Below are 7,848 nucleotides of genomic sequence, written 5' to 3'. Positions count from 1 at the left end.
GTAGAGACCCAAGCAGCGGAAGACACAATGAGGATGACTGGATGTGGAAGCTGCAGCATGTACGTGATCCTGGAGGGGGTACCTGAAAAGAGTTTTATCTGCATGAAGTGCTGCCTTATAGAGCTGATGGAAGAAAAGATCCGAGGACTGGAGATGCAGGTGGAAACTCTGGTTGAGTTTAGAAGGGGGTTTGAGCAGATGATGGGGCAAAGACATGAGGCGGCTGAAGGGAAAAGCTCAGACTTGCAGGTGGAAACAGGACCAAAGAACTCTGAGGGGAGACTGCTGGGTGAGAAAAGTGGACAGTGGAAGCACGTGACTAAGAGAACCAGGCACAGGAAAAGATGGGCAAGGGAAGGAATAATAGAGCTCAGGAACAAGGTTTGCAGAGTTGGAAAATGAAGCAGCAGCACAGCAGGTGGTCGCTGAAGGTGAGAGGGCAAGGAAGAAGAGAAGAACAGCTAGTCCTATAGGAAGAGGGGAAGAGTCAGTGGAGATAACACCACCAAAGATGAGCCCCAGTAGAGATGGGTTGTGGAGGATTGCAAGGGTGAATAGGAATCGAGAGGACTTGCAGCCAGAGGGAACAGGGGATAGACTGGAGAATCGCACAGTCACGAGAAAAAGGCAGGGGACTCCTTACTGACAGGAAGGAAATAGACAGGTCTGTAACCAGAGCTGATCCAGAGAACAGAAGGGTGTGCTGTGTGCTAAGATACGGGATGTGGACCTGAGGCTGAAGAGGATCCTAACGGGAGTGGGAAAAAATACGCTGATTGTCTTTCATGTGGGAATGAATGATATGGCTATATTCTTGCTGGAACATATCAAGGGAAACTATGCCAAGCTGGGGAAGACGCTTAAGGAAACTGAGGCTCAGGTGACATTCAGTGGGATTCTGCTGTTCCTAGAGAAGGTGTGACAAGATTATGATGATCAACAGATGGCTCAGGCAGTGGTGCTATAAGAAGGGCTTTGGGATTTATGGTCACTGAGAGGCATTCATGGACAGAGGACTGTTCTCTCGGGATGGACTTCACCTGAGTAGGGAAGGAAACACACTTCTATGATGGAGGCTCGCACAACTGATTAAGAGAGCTTTACCTGGACATCTCCTCCCAATTCCTAGTTTAATCTCCACTCCGGATTTTAACATTGAGAAGGAAGAAAACAAAGTAAGAAAGGATACAGCTATGGGTAGGAGAATGGACATAAGGAGGAAGGGTAGTGTAGATACCAGTCTAATAGGTGATACTAACAGTAGAATGTCAGTGCCTAATCAGGTAAAGAACATGAGCGAAGCCTAACAGCAAAAATTAAGATGTTTGTACTAGGGTGAGCAGAAGTCCCGATTTTATTGGGACTGTCCCGATATTTGCTTGTTTGTCCCGCGTCCCGCCCACTGTTGGGTCGGGACACTGGACAAAGAAGCAAAGGCTCCGGAGCCTGGAAGGGCTCGCACCCTCCCCTGCCCCCTCCTTTCCCCATTGGCTCCCTCCCCAAATCCCCACCTCTTGCCAAGCATGCCATGCCCAGGAGACGCAGGAGAGCGTGGAGCTGGGGTGAATGTGAATCCGACCTGGCATCGAGCAGGCAGGACTCGGGCGTGGTACCTGGAGGGAGAGTAGGCGGGCGGCTGTTCTCCCCACCTGGGCAGCGGGACTCGGGAGCAGCTGCTGGCAGCTCCCGCTGCCACAGGGGGAGAAAGTGGACAAGCACATGGCTCTCGGCGGCTGCGGCTTTGGGGCCCAGGACTGAACCCCCGGAGCCCGAGCCTGCTGTGGGGACCCAGCAGCGTGCACGCTGCGCCCAGCCCCTGGCCAATCACATCTGGGCTGGCTGCCCAGCTGGTGCAATCCTGCGGCAGAGGCATCGGCAGCCAAGCCCCGTTCATTCCCCTGCGGGACCTGAGTGGGATGGAGGGGCTGGGGCCTGCTGCCCTCACTCCGGGGCAGCCCGCGGGATTGCACCAGCTGGGCAGCCAGCCCAGACGTGACTGGCCAGGGGCTGGGTGCGCACAGCGTGCATGCTGGGTCCCCGCAGCAGGCCCGGGCTCGGGGGGTTCGTGGGCACCAGAGCCACAGCTGCCAAGCTTGGCCAGTGGCTGCTTCCTCCCCCCGTGGCAGTGGGAGCTGCAGCAGTGGCTATTCCGAGTCCCGCTGCCCAGGCGGGGAGAACAGCCGCCGCCTGGCCCCGCAGGCTACCCCCTACTCTCCCTCCAGGTACTGTGCCCGAGTCCTGCCTGCTCAGGGCCGGGCTGGACTCACACTCACCCCGGCCCCCCGCTCCGCTGAGTCTCCCGGGCCTCCCTCCAGCGCTTGCGGAGGGAGGAGATATAGGGGGTGGGTTTGTTTTTTTTTGCTCTGCCATTTTTTCCCCTCTGCCGCCCCCCCCCCCCCCCGCATCCCAATATTTGACCTGGGTGATCTGGTCACCCTAGTTTTTACACCAATGCAAGGAGCCTAGGTAACAAAATGGAAGAACTAGAGTTATTGGTGCAGAAAGTGAAACCAGGTATTATAGGGATAACAGAAACATGGTGGAATAGTAGTCATGACTGGAGTACAAGTATTGAAGGGTATGTTCTGTTTAGGAAAGACAGAAATAAAGGCAAGAGTGGTGGAGTAGCATTGTATATCAATGATTAGGTAGACTGTAAAATAAGAAGTGATGGAATGGATAAGATAGAGTCTGTCTGGGCAAAAATCACATTGGGAAAGAAAGCTACTAGAGCCTACCCTGAGATAGTGCTTGGGGTGTGCTACAGACTGCCGAGATCTGATCTGGATATGGATAGAGACCTTTTTTAATGTTTTTAATGAAGTAAATACTCATGGGAATTGGGTGATCATGGGAGACTTTAACTTCCCAGATATAGACTGGAGGACAAGTGCTAGTAATAATAGCTCAGATTTTCCTGGATGTGATAGCTGATGGATTCCTTCACCAAGTAGTTGCTGAACCAAATGGGATGCCATTTTAGATTTGGTTCTAGTGAGCAGTGAGAGCCTCATAGAAGAAATGGTTGTAGGGGACAACCTTGGTTCGAGCGATCATGAGCTAATTCAGTTTAAACTAAATGGAGGAATAAACAAAAATAGATCTGTGACTAGGGTTTCTGATTGCAAAAGGTCTAACTTAAAAAAATTAAGGAAATTAGTTAGGGAAGTGGATTGAACTGAAGAACTTGGGGATCTAAAGGTGGAGGAGGCTTGGAATTACTTCAGGTCAGAGTTGCAGAAATTATCAGAAGCCTGCATCCCAAGAAAGGGGAAAAAAATCATAGGCAGGAGTTGTAAACCAAGCTGGATGAGCATCTCAGAGAGGTGGTTAAGAAAAAGCTGAAAGCCTACAAGGAGTGGAAGATTGGAGTGATCAGCAAGGAAAGCTACCTTATTGAGGTCAGACTATGTAGGGATAAAGTGAGGAAGGCCAAAAGCCATGTGGAGTTGGACATTGCAAAGGGAATTAAAACCAATAGTAAAAGGTTCTATAGCCATATAAATAAGAAGAAAACAAAGAAAGAAGAAGTGGGACCGCTAAACACTGAGGATGGAATGGAGGCTAAGGATAATCTAGGCATGGCCCAATATCTAAACAAATACTTTGCCTCAGTCTTTAATGAGAAGCTTAGGGTATTTTAATATATGGAGATATACTTATCTCATAGAGCTGGAAGGGACCTTGAAAGGTCATCAAATTCAGCCCCCTGCCTTCGCTAGCAGGATTGAGTACTGATTTTGCATCAGATCCCTAGGTGGCCGCCTCAAGGATTAAACTCACAGCCCTGGGTTTAGCAGGCCCATGCTCAAACCACTGAGCTATCCCTCCCACATTAGGGATAATGGTAGGATGACAAATGGGAATGAGGAGATGGAGGTAGATATTACCACATCCAAGGTAGAAGTCAAACTCGAACAGCGTAATGGGACTAAACTGGGGGGGCCCAGATAATCTTCATCCAAGAATATTAAAGGAACTGGCACATGAAATTGCAAGCCCATTAGCAAGAATTTTTAATGAATCTGTAAACTCAGGGGTTGTACCGTATGACAGAAGAATTGCTAACATAGTTCCTAGCTTTAAGAAAGGAAAAAAAAGTGATCCGGGCAACTACAGGCCTGTTAGTTTGACATCTGTAGCATGAAAGGTTTTGGAAAAAAATTTTGAAGGAGAAAATAGTTAAGGATATTGAGGTCTATGGTAATTGGGACAAAATACAACATGGTTTTACAAAAAGTAGATCGTGCCAAACCAACCTGTTCTCCTCCTATGAGAAGTTAACAGATTTTTTAGACAAAGGAAATGCAGTGGATCTAATTTACTTCGATTTCAGTAAGGCTTTTGATACAGTTCCACATGGGGAATTATTAGCTAAATTGGAAAAGATGGGGATCAATATGAAAACTGAAAGGTGGATAAGGAACTGGTTAAAGGGAGACTACAACGGATCATACTGAAAGGTGAACTGTCAGGCTGGAGAGAGGTTACTAGTGGAGTTCCTCAGGGATCGGTTTTGGGACCAATCTTATTTAAACTTTTTATTACTGACCTTGGCGCACAAAGTGGGAATGTGCTAATAAAGTTTGTGGATGACACAAAGCTGGGAGGTACTGCCAATACAGAGAGGGACCAGGATATCATACAGGAAGATATGGATGACCTTGTAAACTGGAGTAATTGGATTAAATTTAATAGTGAAAAGTGTAAGGTCATGCATTTAAGGATTCATAACAAGAATTTTTATTATAAACTGGGGATGCATTAGTTGGAAGTAACAGAGGAGGTGAAGGACCTCGGAGTATTGGTTAATCATAGGATGACTATGAGCTGCCAATGTGATATGGGCGTGAAAAAAGCTAATGAGGTCATGGGATGCATCAGGCGAGGATTTCCAGTAGAGATAAGGAGGCACTGGTGAGACTTCAGAACTGCACACAGTATTCCAGATGGTCTCCCATGTTTAAGAAGGATGAATTCAAACCGGAACAGGTACAGAGAAGGGCTACTAGGATGATCCGAGGCATGGAAAACCTATCTTATGAAAGACTCAAAGAGCTTGGCTTGTTTTGCCTAACCAAAAGAAAGCTGAGTGGAGATATTTATTCCTCTGATATATTTATAGAGAGAAATCATACCAGGGAGGGAAAAGAATTATTTAAGTTCAGTACCAATGTGGATACAAGAACAAATGGATATAAACTGGCTATCAGGAAATTAGATGAAGGTTTCTAACCATCAGAGGAGTGAAGTTCTGGAAGAGCCTTTCAAGGGTAGTAGTGGGGGCAAAAGACATATCTGGCTTCAAGACTAAGCTTGATAAGTTTTTATGGAGTGGATGGCTAGCCTAATTTTGGCAATTAATTGGTCTTTGACTACTAGCGGTAAATATGGCCAATGGACTGTGATGGGATGTTAGATGGGGTGGGATCTGAGTTAGTACAGAGAATTCTTTCCTGGGTGTCTGGCTGGTGAGCCTTGCCCATATGCTCAGGGTTTAGCTGATCGCCATATTTGGGGTTGGGAAAGAATTTTCCTCCAGGGCAGATTGGCAGAGGCCCTGTGGCAATTTCGCCTTCCTCTGCAACTTGGGGCATGGGGGGGTCATTTGCTGGAAGATTCTCTGCACCTTGGAATCTTTAAACCTTGATTTGAGGACTTCAGTGGCTCAGACATACGTTTGATATAGGAATGGGTGGCTGAGATTCTGTGGCCTGCATTGTGCAGGAGGTCAGAATAGATGATCCTAATGGTCCCTTCTGACCTTAAAGTCTATGATTCTATTAACAGAAATTTAGTATGGGAAAGCACAAGGAATGCAGAATCAGCTCTGATTCTGCCTAGGAGGAAGGGTTGGAGAGAGGCAACCTCTTATTAGGCTAGATTGATTTTATTTTAGGAAGTCCATCTGGTTGACCATTGTGAAGCTTCCATCTCCTAGTACAAGTTAGCCCCAAGATAAGAATTTAATTTGTGATCTATGGAAATAATGCTATTATAAATCTTGTTACTTTGTATTTTAATGGGAATGCTATTAGAAAGATACCATGTGTAGTTAACAACAAAACTCCCCACTCTCAGTGTTAATGAATGAGGCACGGACAAGTCATTATCTTCTGACTTGATCAGAAAAGTTTACTTTTGCTCCTGAGATTTCCCACATAGAAGATATCGTAAAACCAAGGGGAAATATTGGTATCTCAGGGATAGCTATGACTTGTTGACTATTCCAAGCTCTGCCACTGACTAATCTTGTGATACAGGGCAAATCTCCTAACTTCTCATGCTATCTGTAAAATGGGGGTAACAATGCTGTCTTTGTGAAATGCTTTGGAATCTACTAATGAAATGTGCTATACCAGGGGTTGGCAACCTTTCAGAAGTGGTGTTCCGAGTCTTCATTTATTCACTCTAATTTATGGTTTTGCGTGCCAGTAATACATTTTAACATTTTTAGAAGGTCTCTTTCTATAAGTCTATAATATATAACTAAACTATTGTTGTATGTAAAGTAAATAAGGTTTTAAAATGTTTAAGAAGCTTCATTTAAAATTAAAATGTAGAGCCCCCGGGACCGGTGGCCAGGACCCGGGCAGTGCAAGTGCCACTGAAAATCAGCTCACGTGCTGCCTTCGGCACACGTGCCATAGGTTGCCTACCCCTGTGCTATACAGTGCTGCTATTTTATCACAAATAATTAGTAGGGAAACACTCTGGCTCTGTGAAATTTTCCTATATTATTATTATTATTATTACTATTGCAGCAGCACAGGAGCCAGCAAACAGAGCTGTAAGCAGGGGAGTTTCAGTGGGAGTTCTGTTGGAGGAGCAGGTTTTTGTAGTGTGTAGTTTGTGGATTGTATTGTGTAGTGTGTGTGTGTGTGTGGAGGCTGCTAGGGGCAGTGTGCTGGGAGAGCAGCTGAGCCCTGATTAGGGGGCGGGGCTTACCTGATTAGGGGTCCTATATAAGGAGCCAGCCAGTCAGGCAGCAGCACAGACAGTTGCAGCAGCACAGGAGCCAGCAGAGCTGTAAACAGGGGAGTTTCAGTGGGAGTTTCCAAAGGGAGGTTGCAGGGGAGACTAAGACAGAGGAACCGACAAGCAAGTCAAGGGATAGGGTGGTGGTCTGGTGCCTCCCGGGGGCTTGTGTTGTGTTGACTACCAGGCGGCAGGTGGGAAGGCCATGATTGATACAGAGGCAGCAGTGAAAGACACAATGAAGATGACTGGATGTGGAAGCTGCGGCATGTACATGATCCTGGAGGGGGTGCCTGAAAAGAGCTTTGTCTGCATGAAGTGCCGCCTGAGAGCTGATGGAAGAGAAGATCCGAGGACTGGAGATGCAGGTGCAAACTCTGGTTGAGTTCAGAAGGGAGTTTCAGCAGATGATGGAGCACAGACACGAGGGGGCTGAAGGGATAAGCTCAGATGTGCAGGTGGAAGCAGGACCAAAGAATTCAGAGGAGAGACTGCTGGGGGAGGAAAGTGGACGGTGGAAACATGTGACTAAGAGAACCAGCAGAGGAAAAGATGGGCCAGTGAAGGAGAAATAGAACTCAGGAGCAGGTTTGCAGAGTTGGAAAATGAAGAAAGGGCACAGCAGGTGGTCGCTGAAGGAGAGAGGGCAAGGAAAAAGAGAAGAGCTGATAGTCCTGCAAGAGGAGGGGAGGAGTCAATGGAGGCAACACCAAATATGAGCCCCAGGAGGATTGCAAGGGGGAATAGGAATCGAGAGGACTTGCAGCCGGTGGGTGCGGGAGATAGACTGGAGAAGCGCACTGTCACCAGGAAAAGGCAGGTCTACATGATTGGGGACTCCTTACTGAGAATAGACAGGCCTGTGACTAG

Source organism: Gopherus evgoodei, chromosome 6 (genome assembly GCF_007399415.2).
Source record: "Gopherus evgoodei ecotype Sinaloan lineage chromosome 6, rGopEvg1_v1.p, whole genome shotgun sequence".
NCBI classification, from domain to species: Eukaryota; Metazoa; Chordata; order Testudines; family Testudinidae; genus Gopherus; species Gopherus evgoodei.
Note: the sequence above shows the minus strand (reverse complement) of the source record.